Source organism: Tamandua tetradactyla, chromosome 7 (genome assembly GCF_023851605.1).
Source record: "Tamandua tetradactyla isolate mTamTet1 chromosome 7, mTamTet1.pri, whole genome shotgun sequence".
NCBI lineage: Eukaryota > Metazoa > Chordata > Mammalia > Pilosa > Myrmecophagidae > Tamandua > Tamandua tetradactyla.
The window spans coordinates 87,194,273-87,217,435 of NC_135333.1; the positions used below are offsets into that span (position 1 = coordinate 87,194,273).

The 23,163-nt window shown below is 38.1% G+C and overlaps 1 protein-coding gene across 18 annotated transcripts in view; it reads right to left on the bottom strand.

Annotated features, from left to right (window-relative positions):
* SOX5 (SRY-box transcription factor 5) overlaps positions 1-23,163 on the bottom strand; it is a 1,211,684-nt gene that overhangs the window by 841,812 nt on the left and 346,709 nt on the right. For 12 of the 18 annotated variants that reach the window (XM_077170300.1, XM_077170296.1, XM_077170299.1 and 9 more), the window contains one exon: positions 6,154-6,230. The gene's annotated coding sequence lies outside the window, so the exon portion shown is untranslated. Of the gene's footprint in view, positions 1-6,153; positions 6,231-9,436; positions 9,582-10,713; positions 10,733-23,163 lie in introns of those variants that run through there. The other 6 variants (XM_077170306.1, XM_077170303.1, XM_077170294.1 and 3 more) reach the window with 3 other exon arrangements.

Sequence of the window (23,163 nt, forward strand, 5' to 3'; positions counted from 1 at the left end):
CATGGTTCTTGTGGTTCTAAAAAGACTCTCTCCAAAATGTTTCTTCTTTTAAAGGAGTCCAGTAAATTAATCAAGACACATCTGGAAAGGGTGGTCAAAACTCCATGGAAGACTTCTAATAAAAAGTTACCAACCACAGTTGGGTGGGTCACATCTCCACAGGAACAATGAAAAAGTTGCCAGCCAGCAATATTGAATGAAGATTAAAGGACATGGCTTTTCTGAGGTCCACCATACAGTGGACACTGATTCAGAGCATACACAGCCTCATGGAGAACACTGCTCCAGCCCTTCAAGGAATTGCCACCTAGCAGGCACCATATTTGGGTCTTCAAAAGGTCATTCAACCCAGCTGCCTCTGGACAATGGGGAACATGGTAAGAATGGAGAATTCCATGAGCATGTGTCCATTCCCACACCTCATTTGATGTGAAGTGAGTTCCTTGATTAGAAGCAATGCTGTGTGGAATACCATGATGGTAAATAAGGCATTCCGCAATTCCACATATGACAGTTTTTCGGAAGCATTGCATGCAGGGAAGGTAACCCTATATCCAAAGCATGTTTCTATTTCAGTTAGAACAAATCACTGCCCATTCTTTGATGTGAGTGGTCCAACGTAATCAATGTACCACCAGTAGTAGGCTGATCACCTTGGGGAATGGTGCCATACTGGGGACTGAATGTGAGTATCCGCTGCCCGCTGCTTGCAGATTGGGCCCTCAGCTGTGGTTGTAGCCAGGTCAGCCTTGGTCAGTGGAAGTCCACTTTGCTGAGCCCATGCATAACCTCCATCCCTAAACACCATGCCCACTTTGTTCATGAGCCCATTGGGTAATGGCAGGAGTGGCTGAGGGAAGAAGGTGATATGTTCATAGGACCGGTCATTTTATTCACTTGATTTTAAAACCTTCCTCTGCTGCAGTCACCCTCTGGTGAGCATTCAGATGGGACAAAAATATTTTCATGTTCCACATACCTCTTCCCTAGACCTCTTTGTCACCAATTTTCCAATCCTGCTCCTTCCAAGTCCCTGACATCCAGCCAAACCATTAGCAATAGCCCAGGAGTCAGTATACAAATGCACCTCTGGCCAGTTCTCCTACCAAGCAAAATGAACAACCAGATGTGCTCTAAGTTCCACCCACTGGGAGGATTTCCCTCACCACTGTCCTTTAAGGACATCCCAGAATGGGATTGTAGTGCTGCAGCTGTCCCTTCCAGATGGTCCCTGCATATCATGCAGAGTCATCTGTAAACCAGGCCCTAGTTTTTTTTTTTCCTCAGTCAACTGAATGTAAGGAACTCCCAAAGAGGCCATAGCTATGGTCTGGGAAAAAGAAGGTTATGTGGAAGGAGTGGGAGCCATGGGCACTTTGGTCACTACCTCATATAAGTTACTTGTGCCTTCAGGACCTGCTTGAACCCTATCCCTAATATACCATTTCCATTTTATGATGGAGTGCTGCTGTGCACACCCAGCTTTATGGCTTGGTGAGTCAGACAACACCCAGCTCATGATAGGTGACTCAGGTCTTATGGTAACTGGTGGCCTGTGGTTAAGCATTCAGTCTTTAAAAGGCCCAGTAGCAGGCTAAAAGCTGTTTCTCAAAAGGAGAGTAGTTATCTGCAGCAGATAACTTTGCTGGGCTTTGCTCCAAAATCCTAAGGGTCTGTATTGTGATTCTCCTGTTAAAGTCCACCAAAGGCTCCAGAGAGCATCCCTATTTGCTGACATTTCCAGTACCATTGTATCTCCTGGATCATATGGCCCAAGTGGGAGAGCAGCTGGCATAGCAGCCTGGACAGGTCGCAGAGCATCCTCTTGTTCTGGTCCCCACTCAAAAGTAGCAGCTTTCATGGTCACTGGGTAAATGGGCCAGAGTAGCACACCCAAATGAAGAATATGTTGTCTTCAACATCAAAAGAGGTCAACTAAATGTTGTGCCTCTTTTTGGTTGCAGCAGGGGCCTGATGCAACAGTTTATCCTTCACCTTAGAAGAGATATCTCAATATACCCCACACTACTGGACACTTAGAAATTTCACCGAGGTGGAAGGCCCCTGTATTTCTGTTGGATTTATCTCCCATCCCTGACATGTAAATGCTTACCAGTAAGTCTAGAGTAGTTCCTACTTCTTGCTCACTAGGACAAATCAGCATGATATCATCAATATAATATACCAGAATGATGTCTTGTGGGAGGGAGAAATGATCAAGGTCCCTGCAGAAAAGATTGACATAGGGCTGGAGAGTTGATATACCCCTGAGGCAGGACAGTGAACATATACTGCTGACCTTGCAGCTGAATGCAAACTGTTTCTGGTGGTCCTTACTGACAGCTATTGAGAAAGAAGCATTTGCCAGATCAATAGCTGCATACCAAGTACCAGGCAATGTTTTGATTTGCTCAAGAAATGATACCACATCTGGAATAGCAACTACAATTGGAGTCAGCACCTAGTTAAGTTTACAACAAATCCTCTGTCATCCTCAAAGTCCCATCTGTTTTCTGCACAAGCCAAATAGGAGAGTTGAAAGGGGATATGATGGGAATCACCACCCTGCATCCTTCAAGTCTTTAAGAATGGTACTAATGTCTGTAATCCCTCCAGGAATACAGTTTTGCTTCTGATTGACTATTTTACTAAGTAAGGGCAGTTCTAGTGGCTGATTCCTCTGGGGAGACTGGAGGCCTGGAAGCTGTTTCCTCAAGGCAGGCTGGAGGTTGGGAAGCTCTTTCCTTAGGGCAGTCCATTACAGGTCTATCTAGCAACGGCTCATCAGATTCCAGGGATTCCATCTCCCCATCGCCATCATTATCAAGCCAAATATCACCCACATTTCAGGATCCCATTCTCTTACAATCAATGCCCTTACTTTAACAGCAGACACTTTGCAAGGTTGAGAATTTAGTTAATGTTTTAAATCTGCTGCTCACACAATGAAGCTTTGTCTGATTTTCAGAGATCTCAAGTCTGTAGCCACAAGAAATAAGATTTTCTTTCAGAGCACACATGGAAACTTTTACATCATTCATACAACTCTTAAGGTGCAAATTTGAAGTCTTCAGCTCCTCCCTTACCTTCATTCACTGTATCCAGCATATCTAACAACAATCTGCCAATATTATTACACCTCTTAATTCAACAAACTCCCAAAGGTGTCAAAAATATTCTCACCCAGAGCCTTGCCTTATATAAGCATACAATTAGCAGAATCTAATGGTGATATGTTGAGTATCTCTTTTTGCCAACTCACCCCATGGACTGCCAGTGACATTATGATTATTATGAAGTGTCATTAGTGCTTCTGAGTCTAGTCAGAGTAGAAAGCCAATTGTCAAAACCCATTTTTAAGATTCTGTTTCTCAAGAACCATCCCATTTCTTGTACCAAGCTGTGTTAGTCAGGGTTCTCAAAAGAAACAGAACCAACAGGAGAGATCTGTAAATATGAGATTTACAAAGGTGTCTGACACAACCCACAGGGCAGGCTGTAAAGCTGGCAACTTTAGATGAAAGGTTGGATGAACTCCACAAGAGAGGCTCGCTGGCTGAAGGAGCAGTAAAAGATTCTCGTTTCTTCCTCAAAAGCCTTCAACTGATCGGATTATCTCATTGTGTGCAGAATGCCTTAGTTGACAGCAGATGTAATCAACACAAATGCAATCAACTGGCTGATGATTTACTATACCAGCGTTCTAGTTTATTAACCAATCATAAGATATCCTTGTAGCAATGGTCAGGGTAGTTAGCTTGCCTGACCAGACAACTGGGCATAATCACTTGGCCAAGCTGACACCAGAACTTAACCACCACAGTATCCTTTCTTACTGCCTAGCATCCATGTACCCTCTTTCACTAATAAAACTCCATTTCCCTCTGGGATACCATCTCTATGCCAAGTCCATGGAAAATGATAAAGTTGACTTTATGCCATATTCCAAGACAGGTGCCAAGATTATTCAGTGATCCAATCAGAGCCTTTTAGAAAAAATAGAGACGTTCTAAAGTGCTTTTGAGAAAGTTTCACTGTCTTTTTCCTGCTTGATCTGAGTTGAGAGGATGTTAGAGGACTACTGCCACCATCTTGCTGCCGAATGAAGCCAGAGAATGAAGCTGTATTCAGAGAAGCGGAGCGATGGAAAGAAACTGAATATCGAGTATAGTATTTAAACTAAGAGTTAACGCTGTGTCTCAACTTTCCATATGTAAATAAAAACGTATAAATAAATATAAAGCACACACATATACACACCATCTTATTTCCACAAACATTTGCCTAACTGGCTCCTTCTCCCCTTTTAGCTTGTTAACTGGCTCTCCCTGATCATTCCTATCTAAATTCCTTTCTCTGTACTCTGTTCTTTTGTCCATCCTTACCTGTCTTTATTCTCATTACATATTTTCAAAATTATGTATCATATCGTATTTCTTAATTGGGTACATATGAATTCAGTCAATCTGCCAATCTTTTTCAACCAAAGCCAACACAATACTGGATTATTTTCCAGATGAGAAAAGGAAGAAAGAAAAGAGAAAAAGACATTAAAAACTGAGAATTCAAATAGAGAGCTATGTAGTAAAATTCATTAATGGTGGAACAAATTAAGATTTTGTTTGCACACATACAAGAAAATATATTTTGGTTAAGAAAATATTTTTAGCATACATTAGGAGGAAAGAATCTGTGTGTGTTGTGATCTCAATTCCAGCCAGACTTAGCTGACATGATTATGGGGTTCCTAAAAGTAATTGCTGGGGTTTAGAAGCACTTGCTACTTCCCTTGAACTGGCTCTATAAATGCCAAGAGTGAGTATTTTAGATTAAATGAATAGATTAATAAACATCTCTGGAATATCCATCTTAAAGGCTGATTTATGTTCTATTGCCAGCAGTAATTCAAAGAAATGCCATGCCATTCAAAAAATATTGCATGTTGTTCTCACCACTGTGCCAATGTTATGACATTATGGAAGTGAGACAATATCTTTATTTTTTTGCAGTACTAACTATACACAAAAGCCAACAGATATTAAACTACTTTAAGTTTATATGGGCATCAGCACAGGAACCACTCATATTTATAACTCTGATGAATGGCCTTTCATTTGTAAATTTATGGTGTATCCATAATTTCTTTAGGGAATCAACAGATTCATTCAAAAAATTGCCACAACATTTATCTATGCAAAGATGATGGATATGATTTATGAAATTAAATGCTTTTAAAAATTAAAATCATATTGCCAAGATAAGGTTCACGTTCTTTTCTGGTTTGCTCACACTTTAAATTGATCACAACTGCACTCCCAGCAGTGATGATGTTAATCTAGACAGCGTATTAATATATTTACTAAATATATACAAATATATTGTTTTTAGGGTTGTTGTAGCATCAATATCAACTACTGGACATTAGGTAAATCCTCCCTTATCACATTTTTAATTCTATTTTCTATTATTCCTCTGTATTAAGTTATGATATATATGAAGTATCATTGAAACATAATATTTGTTAATATTTATTGCATTTGCTATATTTAATATTTTAAAACTACTCACAGTACAATGCAAGGCTCAGTATAAGCATAAGCTATTATCAACTACTACAATTTTTACCTTGATTCAAAATATATATTTTGCCAAAATCCATATTAATTAAAAACTTATGTTATCCCTACAAAGACTTAGCTGAATTAGAAAAGTGGGATGAGGCAGGAGAAGATGAAAGATAATTATCACTAAAGTCACCAACAAAGAGCAGAATAATCAATGTTATATGTATGAAGAAGAAATGCTCATTGTTGCTGTGTGTGATTTATCATCATATAATTCTCTTTTCCTCTGCCTTCATTAATTGCAGTAAATAGAAAATTCACACAAGTCTCGAGGTATTTTTTAAACAGTTTTATACTTTTAACTTTCGTATTACTACAGTATCTACAGAAGACTGAACCAAAAAACATTATTATTTGATATGATTTGATGTACAACAATCCAAATGATCAACTTTCCTTATCATTAGCCCATTCGGTCAAAAAAAAAAAAATTCCAATTTTGCTTTCAAAATTCGTGAGCAAATATTTCAGACAGATTGAACTCAGTGTTTTACATATTTAAAAATAATAAAATAAACGTTTTACATACCCCAGTGGATCGCTAGCTTCTTGTGGGCAGGGACATAGTCTTCATCATCTCTGGGCCACCAGTGACCAGCACAGCACCTAGGTCACAACACACACCCCAAAATAATTTAGAATTAATTAAATGATACATTGCTGATTACCTTTTACAAGGTCTTAGTTCAATTAAATGACCATTCTATAGCTCAACCCTCTTCCTCAACATCCTAAGACTACTAAAGTATCTGTGAACATCCTTATAAATTTGAACAACTTTATTCAGAAAACTCAATCCTCAAGAATAATTGCTTCTAAATGTTTATTACATTATATATTCTTACTATATTTTGGTTTGGGTGGAGGCAATATGTTGAAGTGTTTGAGTTCATATGCTTTGTAGTTAGGCTGGTATGATTCCAAATTCTGTTCCTGCCATTTACTCTTTTTTTGGGGGGGTGCATGGTCTAGGAATTGAACCCACGTCTCCCGCATGAAAGGTGAGCCTTCTACCACTGAACCATCCATGCATCCTCTGCCATTTACTCTTTATATGGTCTTAAATAAATTACTTAATCTCTCTAAATCTCAGCTTGCCTATAAAATGGGGTTAATTATAGTATCCTTTTGGTAAGCCTGTTGAAAGAATTAAAGAAAACAATGCTAAGTACACTGTGTGACACAAAGTAGATACTCAATTAAGTAATAACTATTATCTACCTTCAGTCATTTCCCTCCCTCCCCCTTCCTTTTTAAATCTGGAAAGTCCAAAAAGCCTTGAAACACAGCTTAATTTAATATTTTAATTGAATTTAAGAAAGACATCCCTGGCAAAATTTACTTTCAACTGATGATGTTCAGGCATAGATTGTATGTCATTGTTTTATTTTTCTTTGCACATATGATAAAAGTCCCCCCGTTCCTGAAAATGAAAACATTTTGCCTTGGCTTTGTAATGAAAATGGTAGTAATATTTAGAAGTGAGCGAGTCATATCCAGGCAAAATTTATAAAGATCGGCAACAGTACATCAAGGTCAGATATCAGAAAATTAACTTTATTAAAAAGATGTACTGGTTTCCAAACAAAATATTAATGAAATAACATACTTCTTGGGTTTCTTCTAAGTGCTTGTTTTGCTCTAGGCAAGAAGCCCTTTATAACCTCACCCCCTACACTGGTGAGCAAGTGCCGCATTATCATCAGGTCTGTGACTATGATGGCATTTAGTTCCCTGAGTAGGTTATGTTATATGGCACAGTGGACTTAAAAACCAGGAGATTATCTGTGTGGCCGAACCTAATCACTGAGCCCTTAATAGCCTGGTCTAGTGGTCAGAGAGAGAGGAAGTCAAAGATTGGAGGCATGAGGAGGATTTGATGTACCATGATGGCTTCAAAATGGTGAAGGCTACAAGGCAAGTAATATGGTTATCCTCAGAACAAGGGCAGCCCCTAGCCTGCAAGGGGATAGGGACCTCCATCCTACAATCACAAGAAACTAAATTATGCCAACAAGAATGATCTCAAGCAGATTCCTCCCAAGAGCCCCCAGATAGGAGCTCAGCCTGCCCAACTTTGGTTTCAACCTTACGCTAGCCGAACCCACTTCAGTCAGGCCATGCTAGACTTCTGCAAGCTAATAAATGGGCATTGTTTTAAGCTACTGAGTTTGTGGTGATTTGTCACACAGCAACTGAAAACTAATACACACAAGAACACAGGAATCTTTACGTCTTTTATTGGCCCTCATTCAGCATTCCACTCTGAAAACAAGAGTCAATTATGGGCTCTGTTTCACCACCAAAGGAACCCCAGATTACAACTGCAAATACTGAAAAGTCATGGACCCACACTAAATGAAACACACAAAACAAGGGATTCCTCGGTATTTGTTGACTGCACACAAATCATTTGGAAAACTCAACTATCCATCTCCTATTTGATGATGAGGAAGCTAATCTAAATATGCAGTGAATTATCTCCCAATTTTCTCAGGCCGATTTAGAAGAGTGGGAGTAGACCGTGATCGTGCCTACTCAAGACAAACTTAGGACATTACCACAAGTTCAATACAAAGTACCTAGAATCTCTAAGTATCTGGAATGAAGTAATGGATGACTTAAAAATACGCTCTCCCAGGAGTCTGCATAAAATATTCTACTACAGTTGTTTCTTATTTCATTCCCTTTTTGTTAATTTGCTACAATTCTGCCATATCATATTTTTAAAAACCTAAGTCTTTTTTTCTGTGCTCAAAATGGTCAATTTCAATAGTCTTTAAGATAAAATTATTCATGCCGATGCACTAAATGTTTAAGTGTGTACAGTATGCTTCGCACCGTGCTCAGTGATAGGGATACAATGGTGACTAAGATAGACAAGGTCCTAGTCTTCACTGACCTTTGCCCTTTTAAAATATAGTTCCCATCTTGTCCATGGGGAAGACCTTGATCAATCATTAAGCCCTAACTCAGGGTTCAGCTCTCTGAGCAGCACTCCCAGGCAAAATTAAATACTCCTTCTCTATGCTGCCCATAGAATCTTGTACATAGTCAAATAATAAAATTTACCACATTGCATTAAAACCGCATGGGTTTGCATATGTGTGTCCTCCATAAGCGGAATACAGGGAGAAGATATATATGAACTTTCTCCGAAAGAATACAGAATCCCTACCTAAAATCAAACATTCACATTTGCACCCACAGTTAAGAGAATATTTAATGCATTCTTCCATGCTCTAGGAAGCCAATAAAGTAGAATATTGATATTTATTTCAAATAAGTAAGAGATATATAGTGATTTTTAAATACAAGACATAAAACACATCAAAGTCAAAAGTGAAAATATTATTTTTGAAAACTGCCATCTCATATGTGGCCATATTTGGTATTTAAAAATAATCTTACAAGGGCTCAAATACATATTGAAATAATTAATATAAAATCCGGGTAAATTCCTAGACAATTTTCAAAAATTATAGAAAACTACTATTATTCATTTATATATAAAGTAAAATGTATGGTAGTTGAAATAAATTTGCTAGTAAAATAACAAAAAGGAATGAAATGCTACAGTCATTCTGTAGTTTATATAGCTGGAAAATCTAAGGTTTCCCATAAAAGTGACTACCAAATTCAAAACTGGTTATTTTAAATTCTGATAGTTTAGTGATTATGGCAATTTGATGAATTTTATAAGGCTTTTCATCCTTATGCATATGCATTAACAGGCAACAGAATGACCCCTAGGCTATGCTATGATAAACAAATGATTAAGACAAGACTAAATGAATATTGCAATCATTTACTTTTTTAAAACTAATGTGATTGCCACCTGCAACCAAGATATCACTTTCTGGAATATTTTAAGATGTCCTCTAGGACTTTTCTCTTCCTGCCTCTCCACTTCTGGATCAATGGCCTTTATCCTTTCAGGAAGAGGTCAGCTACCACCTAGAACAAAAGGTCCACTGATCAGCTTTGAGTTTCAAAGCTAACCTTTCAAATCCATAGTGACACAACAATCTTGAACAGTAAAATTTGAGAGGGAATAGCAGCTTGAAGATTTCCAAGACATTGCTCCTTTACAAAGGAAAATGTGTAGCCTAAAGAGAGAGAACTCCCACATTCCTGGGGAGGAAGATAAGAGAATTCTAGACCAAGGAGAGAGGAAGAGGTAGAGTGGGATGAAAAACTCAAAGGTAGGCTCCAGGCTTTCCCCTTATCTTGGGCTTTAACCTCTGAGGGAACAGGACTTGAGAATATCCATCTGGTGAAGAAAAACCCAAGCACCTATGAGCTACAATCTTCTTTCGTAGACCATACACATCCATTCTAGTGAGGGAAAAGTATAAAAACATTGGTGGAGCAAGGGGTCTAAATAGCAGGAGAGGGAACTGGTTATTATGCACAGTTTGTGTGTCATGTGTAAGGAACTTACAATATCCTATGTTCTGCCTTATGCTCTCCACCCCCAAAGCACACATGCACACACACACATCCCAGGTAGATGGGAAAGCACTGGGGTTAGGAAGAGGAGAGAGACCTCAACTCAGATGCAGTGGTAGGTCAGCAGCAGGTGAACTGGTTCAACATCCAGGTGGAGCAAATTACACCAGCAGCTGATTCAGCAAGGCCCAAGGCCCAGTGCGTAGAGACAATATCACAGGGCAGAAGCTAGGAAAGATACAGAGGACAACGTTCAAAGGCCAACACACATAAATATGATGCCCCACACTCACAACCTCAGCTACAAGGATACTTAAATTTCCCATAGATGATTTCATTGGCTGGGACATAAACAGGAGTGGCACTCAGGCAAGGTAAGTGAGAAGCTCAGGAGAGGACAAAATGTAAGAAGGCACTCATTCGCTAGTGGAAGAGGGGTCCACACTTGGGAGAGCATGGCTCCCTACATTTTGCACGCTAGGTGCCTCACTCACCTCACCCTAGTCCTGGCCCTGTACAGGGAAACAAATAAACCAGAAAACAGAAAGAGACCAGCTATGTAGTAGGTTGAATAGTGACAACCCCTACCCTTCTCCCCAAAATTTTATGTCCACCCAGAACCAGAGTGTGGCCTTACTTGGGAACAGGATTTTGTAGTTATACTTAGTTAAGGATCAAGCTCAGATCATACTGGTTAAGGTGGACCCTAAATCCAATGACTTCACAGAGAAGAAAGTGACGTGGAGATTGGAGTCATGCTGCTATAAGCCAAGGCACACCAGGAGCCACTGGAAGTTAAAAGAGGCAAGGAAGGATTCACCCCTTGGGCCTTATTAGACCCCTTCTTCAAACAGTGTTTTCACTCCACCTCCCGACCCAGACACTTTGATTTTGGACTTTTAGCCTCCAGAACTATGGGAGAATAAATGTTTGTTGCATTGAGCCAATAAATTTTTGGTAATTTGTTACAGCAGCCCTAGAAAACTAACACAGTGAAACACTGAAAATGATGTTAGTTTGTGTTCACTTTTTATTACCTTCCAATCTGCCCAACAGAGTTGGGACTCAGGAGTAAAAGCAGATTATGGGAATTTCCATTTTCTTTGCATATCAGAGTAAAGGTAAAACATTTAAGCCCCATTACGTTGATCAAAAATGATTACAGTATTTTAACAGATTATTTCCCTATTTAAATCACTCAAATGTTGAAAAATATTTTTTTTCTACCTTCTCTAAGCAGATCAGGTACTTTTCTGCCCATACTATTGAAAATTACATGTTACCTCACTCAACATTCAGAAAGAACCAAGAATATCCCTTTCCTAAGAGTCAATAAGAAAGATGAACACTTGTACTTTCCTGCCAGCCTAAACTGTAGTCCCAGGTATCCTCTTCAAAAGACTGCCAAAAGACACACGTTCTAAAATCTTAAATTGCAATAAATATAAGACACTACGGCAACTTGTCTAAATCCTCAAGATGCGTGTTACGGTTCCTTTTACAAATTCCAATGACGTTCATATTTTCTAATAACTCTGCAGTATTACATTGGGAAGGGCAGCTACACTCTGTGAACTGTATCTCAGTATTCTAGCTAGCTGAGCATTCTTGGACAAGTCACTTGATCTTGCAAGGTATGATAGCCATTACCTGAAAGCAGTGGCCTAGACAATTCCTAAAGTTCCATCTGCTCTAAAATCTCTGCCCCAGGTAGGCAGTAACCTCTGATAGTACCTTATCCTTTTGGATTCATGAATCCTGGCATGAAAATGTTCAATGACTTGTCTGCCCAATGTAATAAGAAACTTGGGAATATGAGGAAACAGAAACAGAGATGCTAAGTGAAACGTAGGTGATCAATAATAACCCTAATGGCTAATACTATGAGAACTCAGTCTTGATTATGAGTAGAAACTTTTATTATGCCCATTTTACAGATGACAAACCTGGAACAGAGAAATTAGGAAATGTACTCAAGGTATGCAGCTGGAAAGTCCTTAGCTATGTTCCCCCGTCTTTACTGCAACCAAAAAAAATGCAACTAAAACACAGCGGAAAGTGCAGGACAAAAGGAATTCTAGAATCACTATTTTATTTAAAATAAATCGCTAGAATATTTAAAATAACCATCTGAAACTAAAGATAAATAAGAAAGTAGGAAAATGTTACTGCTCAAAAAATTTATTTTCATGAGATAGTTATAAGTAACATGAGATAGTTGTAAGTAAATGCATGAAAAGTTGAATATGGAAAGGACGTGATTGTTTGTTCATTTCATCCTACAGGTGACGAAAGTTTGCATAGTGGCAGGGCTGTGTCTGTAATCCAGGCCTCCTCTTTTCCAGTCTAGAGCCCTTTCTATTGTTTTTCTAATACTTTTGGAAAGGCGATCATGGTTGATAATACAGACTCTGAGGCCAGACTGCCGCAGTTCGAATTCCTGTTTCCACTTGCTAGCTTTGTGATCTTACACCTCAGTCTCCACATCTATAAAATGTGAGTAATAACAATACCTACCTCATATGGATTTTGTGGTAATTAAAATAATGAATACACATAAAGCACTTGGAACAGTTTCTGGTACCCAGTAAGCACCTAATAGGTGTCAGCCTCTATTATTATTACTCTAGCACATTTGGAAAATAAGGAGGTCAAAGGATCAACAGCCACTCAATAGCACAGTAAAGAGCATAAAAGACTTCTTAATAGCATTTGAGAGATTCCAGACTTTCCATCTAAAAACTCTATTCCTTACTCTCCTAGGCTCACCACATAGAGAGCAGAGTTAAACATAATTTTTGTCAGGGCTAGAGATATAGGAAATATTAAAAGAGGAATTTTACAAGCAAAATTTTAGGTAGGAGTCCTTTCTCCTATCTTTGCTTTATACTTTGATAAGGACTTTGGAAAGCTAGATTATGTCTCCAAGTCTTGGTTTCCTTCTTGGAACATTTCTATCTAGGAAAAAATATCATATGTAATGAATAACTTAGGTCAGATTTCATATATTAATATTTATTAATAGTAATCATTCTAACCAAGTGAACAATATATAATACTCAATTCTCATATCTTTTTTTTTTCTCTCTTTTGCATATTTCCTACCATTATTAACTTAGGTGTGATTATAAGAAAACATAATTTGCAATTCAAACTGCCTCTAATCTTAAAAGGATTTCCATTAGTGGGAGAAATGGAGAAAAAGTCCCTTAGATATGTCCTTCGCATAGCCCACCACTCGCTCAAGGGACCTTAGCACAGGGAGGAGGAGCACGGTATAGCTTTAAAATGACTTCATTCGATATTTACATATTTTTAATAGGGCTATGATGAATCTCCTTCCGCTTGACTCCTATTTTGAGCTGTGATATTTTAATCTCCATTCTTGCTGCAACTTAGCAGATGAATGTGCAGTGTGACAGAGCTCAGAGGAAATAGTATAAATAAAGCAAAGTGGAGCTATGACATCTCACATTTTATAGCTTTTTTATTGTAGCCGAAGCATAAACAGAGCACAGCTGTGTTATACTTACCGCTGTGAGCGCTCCCTCAGTCCTCACCCCCTCTTGCTTTTAAAAAGACAGTGCTCTTATTCAGAAAGCTCTGGCTGTGGGTCGTGTGGTCCCACAGAAACACCCTCGCCCCTAACCCTCCACATTTGACACGTTTCTCCTTTTTTCAGATGTAGACTTGTCATGTTCCCATATCATTCTTCTGACTGAATGCCAACATGACAACTGCAGCCATGCTGTAACGCAGCCAAAGCACACTGCTCTTGCCTATTAGAATATGGTTCCACAAGCAAAACTATAATTTTTGCTCCTTCTCAACACACACACTGCACTCAAATAATTTACAAACATTCTCTTAATAGAGAACAGGCAGCTAGCTGGAAGTATTCAAACTATTGTACTCTGTTAATGAAAGCCCTATTTAAAATGAAGAAGTGGTAGCTTGCACTTTCATATGAACTCTTAGTCATATTTGGGTAAAAGTTGGTCCCCAAGAGGGCCAAAGAGAGTGAAAGTTATATGAATGGTGCTGAGATGTGCAAAATAATTTCATATACTAACACAATCATCATGCTTTAGAATTTCATGTGCTGGTTACATATTTTAGTAAGTGTGAAAAAGGTAGAGTAAGACAAATGCAAGCACCTTTTACATGCATAAGGTTAGACGCACGTGGTCGGTTAGTCCAGGATAAGCACTTGATCTAAGCTGAGCCAATCAGAGTCCTTCCCTGCAATATTTTAGTTAGGTAGGGTGGAGAAAGCAGGAGACTATAAAATTCCGTTGCTGTCAGTGGTGACATTTCCTACCATATGGAGAAATCTCTAGTGCATCAAGACAGAACAAAGCCAGAACTTAGAGGGGCAACAAAAGAAGAGAAATGGCTCAAGCCCCGACAAAGTGTGATTACCTGGTTCCAACTATTCCTACAGGCCCATCCACAATCCTGCCCTTCCCCTATTTTGGGTATTTGCTTTCTTTGTATTCCTGTTAAATTGCAGTTTTGCTTTGTTTTCTTAAGCTGCCTCTAATTGTTTTTTGTTTTGTTTTGTTTTGTTTTGTTTTGCATCCCTGGGTGGGCAGGAACCTCAAATTGGGTTTTATCACTTACCCAGAAGGGGCCCTAACATTTTCACAATCCAGAAGAAGAATTTTTTCCCATTGGGTTAGGACCTATTTTCCCTCTTTCACATACCACCACACTATTTATGGGAAGAGAGGAAACTCTCTGGGTTTGTAGAGGAATGTTTAATGAAAATTCAAAAGACTCATGCAACCAAGTGAAAAGAATATAGGGGGTATAGTAGCCTCTACAGGAGCCAATAGAATGAAAGACAGGAAGATTGATTTGCATCACCATTAACATAGAAGGAGAAAAGCACAAGAACACAATAACTGCAAGAACCACTGCCGCTGACATACGTAATTGTTTTGAAACAACAGGCCCAACTGGGCTACCATAGGGGCAAAGTTGGTATCCCAAGCTTCTCAGCTATCTATCAGCCCCAGTTGCTCTTCTGCCAAGCTTATTGTTTACCAAGCTGCCAGCCCAGCCCAGGGATCTGATTAGCAATTTGCACTTTTGTGAGAGGATTAACAGAATTCCTTTGTTTTGATGTCGGATTATCAAACTGCATCTTTAAAGAGGTGTGACCTCATCCAGATTCATAAGCCTGCTCCCTTGAGACTGACTTGAATTTTACTCCACTTGCGCAACATATAATTTCATAAAGGAGTTACTGTCAAAACATGGTACTCAATTCTTGATGTGTGTGAAGAAGCACATTTGTAATGTAAATAACCTCAGAAGTTTTGTGATATTTTAAAATAACCCATCTGGTGGGAAAACAAGGATTTTCAACCCATTTGGTCCCAGAACTGGTAAATGAGTGTGCATCTAGCACATAGAACTCAGAGATAAACCCCGTTCCCAGACCGAGTCTCATGTTGCTTTTATTTTCAAGAACAGGAATTTTTAATTGCCCCATGCACTTGATATAGTTTTATAAAGGAAGGTAGAATGCATAAAAGAGTAAACTGAGGAAAATCAAATAAGGTGATGGTTAAGGTCAAAAGGACAATAATATCAAATTGTTTACAGCATGGTTTATAGTCCAGCTTCTCCCAAATTTAAATAAATTTAGTTTTTTATTCCTAAATTTGTCCAGCAATAAGTAACTAGGCAGAAAGAGAAGTCCCTGATATTTTGACCAAAGTGTGAAACTTCCAAGAGAGCATCCAGAGGGTAATATGCAACAGATTAAGAAAATGAGTCTGTGGATTTAGCACTAGCATAATCTTTACTTAAACTGGCAACCCCAAATAGAATACACAAGAGCAGTTGGCCTGTGGAAGTCTTCCATTACTGGGGTGAGAACCATATCGTGGGTGGTACATAAATTCCCATTCAGCCACAAATGGCAAAAGGACAATCTGGCCACAACAAATGCCCAAGATGCCAGACACTGCTGTAGGTCAAGTGATGGCTTTACTCATGGGAAAACAGAAAAACAAAACAACCGATCAAAACACCCTGTTTCATAGCAGAAAAAGACATAGTAAACATGTATATTTATTTTTAATGTTAAAATGGGTTGTTACTCCAAAATCAATAGATTTTGGAATGTTTCTTTAAGTAAGAAAACTCTAAATTACAATGTGAGTGTGGTGGGCAGATCTTGATAATAAAGTGTGCCTGTCTGCCTGTAAACGCAAACACACACATCTGTTGCATCAAATGTTCTTATGGGCAGTTGTGTGGATTGATGAAATCATTTGGAAGATCTTTTATCAAGTCCCCCAGCCATGTATCCCACCTCACACCCAGGCTTATCTGACTACGTGGTGGATGGTGTGACAGCATATTTTCCTGAAAAATCTCAATGGGTATTCCATGAATGGTTCTTTAAATAAGCCTTCTCTTATACTTGAAATAGCCCTCCTATATGGACCACTTGGCAATCTTGACTTACAAACTAAATGGAAATGCCTTCAAGAAGGAGGATCATGTCTCTTGTGAAACTTGCACAGTGACCTGCACGTAGTTTGGTGTTCAATAAAAGTTGGACAAATAAATTCAAAAGACTTGTGGTGAATTAGTAGGGATGTGATAGATGTTATCATAGCAGACAAATACTTCAGGGAGAGTAGTAATGAAAAAAAAAGAATTTACTGAGAATTGGACTTTAATCCAAAACTGCTTGCATGGAATTCAAGAAGAAAACAATGTGCATTATTTATGTCTTCTCTGAACATAAATATTGTACCCCAGCCAAAATCAACCTCAGATTATTCATTTATTCAACAAATATTTATTGATGCCTCCATTTGCAAGGAACTATCTTTAGGTTCTAGAGATAGAACAGTAAACAAAACAGACCAGTTTCCTTGCCCTCGTGCAGCTCATAGTCTACTCAGGAAGACAGAAAATATTTTACAAGATACATGAGTAAATATATACTAAGGGAAGGACAGAAAGTGCTTGAGGGAAGACCAGAAGAAACTTTTGATAGGGTAAAAGGGAAGGCCTTACTGAAAAGGTGACATTTGAGTCAAACATGTAAAAGTGTTAGAATGAGTCCTGCAGCATGGGGTGACAAGCACTGCAGGCAGGGGGTCACGGCAGAAGTGTAAAGGCCGTACTAAGGACTGTGCCTGTAAACCATAGCGAAAGAGCAGTGTGTGTTATGGCCAGTACATAAGGGTAAGCAGAGAGTACAAGATGAAGTCAGGGAGGAGAGGGTTATAATCAGGATTCCCTTTCCCGTGAAGTAAGAAACCACTGGACGGTCCTCGCAGAGGACAAGATCTGACTAATCTGACATACTTTAAAAGCTCACTCTGGCTGCCATATAGGAAGAGAATGAAGGAAAACAAGAAGGAGTGCTAGATAGGAGACTACTGCACCAACTAGAAATGATGGTGGTTGGGACCAGACAGATGGGGAGTGGTCAGATTCAAGAAATATTTGGGAGATCATGATGACAGGGTTTTGCTGAAGGATTAGATATTGTGGTATCAGTGACAAAGGAGTCAAGATTGGTTCTGATCGATGTGAAGCATGTAGTTTACTTTAACCGAGCTGGGAGAGAATTCAGAAGGAACAAGTTTGAGGAGGCACCGGAGGAGCTCAGTTCTGGAGGTGCCAAGTGGAGCTGCCAAGTAGCCAAGTAGAGATATGTTTCTGGGGCTAGGGGAGACAATGCATTGTAGCAGTAATATATATTCCCGAGCAAAAATTTTCCTAGTGATGATCACTAAAGGCAGTTGTTGTTTGTTGCTGTTTTAAATGAGTATTTAAAAGTTATGATGTAGAACAACTGGTAATATCTTCAATGTTGTTCTTTAAAACAGTACAGAAATCTTATAAAGGCTATTTAAAATTTATAGACAATTCCTAAAAGCTAATCGTATATCACAGATAATATACAAAAATGTATTTTTCTTTATATTTATCTCTATATACAAACTGTTCACATATCTTAAATCATAAGCAGCTAATTTCATACCATCCATGCATTTAAGTAAGGATAAAGAAATTTGCATTCATACTTCAGAAGTATGATGTTGTGATCTCATGCTAAGCATATATATATATATTTTTTTTATTTTATTTTAAGATTCATGTGGAATTTTAAAGATATATTTAAAAGATTAAATGTTTTGCTTACAACCTCCAGATGGGTCCCTGGGCCAGAAAAGTCCTGAAATTCAGAGGGGCCAGCCCTTCCAGAACATCAACTTGTTCCATCCCCCACCCCATATTATCGACAGCCCCTTCCAACATGAAATAGCCAGAATGGACATAGCCCAAATACCACTAAAGAGTGGGATAAAGAACAAAGGTGATGGTGGAGTTATAAAGGGAAGGTCTGGTTTAACGAGTATGTGTACTGAATCATTAAGCTAATCTTTCTTTCAACCTCCAGCACCTTAGAGCAGCTAGAAATAAAAAGCTAAAATTGTGGAATTGCAACCCATACTAAAACTCTGAAATCTGTTCTACAACTAGTTGTTGCAATATACTTTGAAATTTATTGCTTTTATGTATATATGTTATTTAAAGAAAAGGAGGAGTATAACAAATGAGTATGACTGCTGAATCATTATATTGATATTTGTGTTGTTCTCCAGTGTCTTGGACCAGCTAGAAGAAAAAACAAAAAATCATGGAACTGTAACCCACACCAAACTTTAAAATCTGTTCTATAATCACTTGGAAATGCATTGCTTTTTTGTATGTATGTTACATTTCACAATTTTTTAAAAAGTTAAATTAAAAAAAAAGTGAAAAAATTTTAAAGATTAAATTTTTTCAATTTTTACTAAACACCTAAATTTCCACAGATATTACATAAAATTGACTTTGATAACTGCATTCACTTTACAATTATCATGACATCATCACTGTTGTTCTCATCACCATTTTTGTCTTCACAGATCCCTACTGTGTGCTATGCCCTATGTAATACTTTCATAATACTAAATGCCAGGCCCTGTATATTATTTTACATGCATTACATCATTTAACCCAATAGTAGCCCTATGTTGTTCATAGATCTTTCTTACCCTAAAGTCAAATGCCTCAGGAAAAAAACTTGTAAATAGATAAAATTCTTCTCTTTGTGAAAACAAAAAAAAGCAGTGAAAAATGAAGCATCGTTTCATTTATAAGTATGTGAAACTGGGAGCAATTGAGAAAGCTGTACTTCTGGGCAATGTCTATCTGAACAATAAAGTTTTTAAATGTCCCTATACCAGTGAAATGTCATCCATTACAATGAGTTGGCAATAATATTTAAGTTGTAAATTAATAAAAATTAAATAACACTTGTAGAAATAATGAACCTGTAATCTAGAACCGTGGCCTTTTGTAAATAGTAAATTTACCATAAAAAAATATATATTGAGGGGAGGAAACTAAAGGCAATTTCTAAAAATTCAAGAAGTCTTTAATCAGGTATGTATGAGATCATTCTCAATTTCCAGAAATAAATTAAAATAAATAGAAAAGTGTACTTGTACAGTCTTGAGTATTTCTTCCAAATCTTTCATCCATTTAAGTTGGCACGCCGTATCAGTGATTTATTTGGATATTGTCCACAGTTGGAAATGAGCACCTTCCTTTCTGTATAAAGTGGTCAACATAAGTGACCTGTAAACCATGGATTTCTGAACACAGCAGCTCCATAAACACAGTTACTCAAATCACTCTCCACTCTCTCTCTTTTCATATCACTTTCATCCCAGTCAGGCCACTGTACATTCTGTTTTTGCAAAAGGAATAAGGAGTTGCATAAAAAAAAAAAAAAGATTCCGGGCAGTATCAGAGAGTCAAATGTGGGTTCTCTGAAGGATTTAGCACTCTTATAGATACAGGGGAACTGGTCCTTAGAGAAACATTCAGGACAAAGACACATAACCATCTTTGACATCTTTCATATGTCATGAAAGATGACTATAAATTTGTTAAAGGGAATATTAACATGCCACCTTTGCACTGTCGTTTTATGCTAAAAAGGAAAGTAGTATGTCCCACATACATAATCAATAAAATTGTTAAGTTGGAAAATTTTATTTCTCCAAATCCTATCTCTTTTGATCCCCAGCTTCTTTTTTCTCTCCACTTCTCTCCGCAGAATTGTCTCTGGCTGCAAAGAGCTCAATTTATTTGCCCACCTGGCATTGAACTTAAAGTGAACACCCCATACTTTCAATGTTCCCTTAGTTTTCTCACTCTCATCAAAATACACCTACCCTATGTTTCATTAGTCAAAGCCCAAAACTTTAAACTTCCAAGATCATCATCTTTTTTATATTTTGGCACAGGACCGTGTAAAGTATTATACCAGTATAAGTATGGCCAAATGATAATGCAATTTGGGCTGATTTGCCAGTGGTTAAAGGCTGCAACTTGGAGTTGCAAGGGACTTCCAGAACTCATTAATTCTTCATTTAAAACTGAAATTCTCTATGTAATTTCACCATCATCATCTAGGATTTTGTGCAGCTCTATTGCCAGAGACTAGAAATTCACTTTATCTTGAAGCAGTTCATCCAATTTTAACTTTCCTCTATTGGCCTCAGTTCTGGACTTACATGGAATCATTTGTGTTTTCACCCCCAGATGCATGTTCCTCTCTCTTCACCCAGCTCTGTGCCCTGGGACGCTGACTCCTATGAGCCACATCAAATGGGTCACTTGCTCTTGGGCTTCTAGTTAGGTTCTGAAAATGGTCAGCAGAATATCAGAGAGAAGGAGAAGATGAGGTCAGAGTATGTATTTCAGCAACTACTTTTTTTTTGCAGCTGATTCTCAGTGTCTGGCAGGATGTCTCTGTGTCTGGCAGGGCCTTTCCATATAGTTCCCCTCTCCCTGTCCTTTCAGGCCTTGGGGAGGTGACAACTCCCTACAGTTATCCCCAAAATGTGATGATACCAGATTTTATGATTAAAGATGCTTTCTATAAATCATTATAGTATCTGATAATGGGGTAGCCCATTTAAACAGAAGTAAGATAATACTGCATGACTGGTTCTTAGAGAGCCCGTACCTGCTTCTGGTGAACACTGCTTTCCTTCTAAGTGTTTGGAAATGACCTGGATAACACATTCTAAGATTTTATTAAATTTTCTTAAGACACAACATTTTAAAAATATATGCTTTCCTTCATTTTAAATTCAAAGTAAGATTTACTTGTCACAATTCTTCTGACACTTCTTCTACATGATATTTCCAATTTATCTACAACAGTTCTTCAAATACAAATTCCAATTAATAACCACCTCACTCCCTCTTACATCCTTCCCCAACATATATAAGTTAACTGTGAGCACTTCTGGCCACTCAATACTTTAAATCACCATTAATTGCTCTCCTTTCCTCACCCTTAACATCCAAACCATCAGTTAGACCTATTTAAGAGTTATGTCAAATTGCACCATGGGACTGACCAAAAGGGGAAAAGAAATGTAACAGAATAAGGTGTCAGTGGCTGAGCAATTTCAAATAGAGTTGAGAGGATATTCTGCAAGTTGCTCTTTGGCAAGCTGCAGCCAGATATTGCTAATTATCAGAGTTTGCCAAACCCCATCTAAAACCATTCCTGTCAACCTTTAAAGAACACTTAGAGCTCTATCTGAGATTCTACAAAAGTTTCATGCACTAAGATTTCTTTCCAGAAAGCTACAACTTCCAGGTGGGTTCCTAGGCCAGTAAGTCCTGAAGCCCAGAGGGGCCACCCTCTCCAAAAATATTAATAGTTGTCAACAATATTGTCGACAGTCCTTTCCAACATGAAAAAGTTAAAGTGGATAACAAACTTTATCTTAAATGATTGGGAGAAGGAGGGGTTAGAGCAGAGAATATAAGATTTAATATTATATTCAGCAGTATGACTGTTGAATCATTACACTGATACTTCTTTTAGTCTCCATTATCTTGGAGCAGCTAAAAGGAAAAAGCTGATATTGTGGAACTGTTACCCATACAAACGTGGAAATCTCTTCTATAACTATTTGTTACAATGTACTTTGAAATTTACTGCTTCTTTGTATATATGTTATATCTCATAATAAAAAATATTTTTTAAAAAAAGGTATATGCCAAATTGACCACTTCTTATCAAATGCACTACTGTCACACTAGTGCAAGCCAAAATCACCTCTCATTGGTCTACTACTATGGTCTCCTATTGACCTCTCTGCTTTCACTCTTGTATTCCATCTCCACTCTACACAGCAGCCAGAGCAGGCTTTTAAAATGTACATCTAACCAAGTCACGCCTCCTCTTACATCCACTTCCCATCACACTAGAATAAAATCCAAGTGATCTGGTCCTTACTGTCCAATTTCATCTCCTACTGTTCTTCCCCACCACTATTTTAATTAACACTGCTTTCTAGCTGTTTCTTGTGCTTTCCAAGCTTAGTACCTCTTTGGAGTCTTTACCTTTGCCATTTCTTCTCTCTAAAGTCTCCCCACAGATCTTTACATGATTAGTCTTTCATCATTCATATCCCAAATGTCATCTCCCTGAGAACCTTCCCTGACCTCTTTATCTAAAATAGTACCTCAACTCTATCCTTCACCATGCTTTATTTCCCTCATTTGATTTATCGCTATCTTGAAATATGAGAAGTTTACTTATTAGTTTATTTCTATCTTCAACACCAGGATCTAAGCTCTTTAAAAGCAGGTTCTTTTTCTGTTTTGTTCAGTAATATATTTCCAGCAAATATAATTATGCCTGATCATACCAGGACTCAAAAATAATTTTAAATGAATGCACCAAAGCAACAAATCTAATAAGATAAATTCTGATCTTGGTGGAGACAGGAAGAAAGAAGTAGGACTGAGGGCAGCTATGTCAAGTCTTCTAGTCATACTGTGCATTAGGATCCCCCATAATAGTGCATGCTCTAAATCCACTAACTACATCAATCAACAAACCAACAGTTCCTGTATGAATCCTCTTGTATCCCAGAACTGCAGTGTAAGAACTTTCAATCTTGAGTATGGGGCATGAGTGCCCCCCTCGTCTCAACCACAACTCTCCCAATTATAATAAATGAAT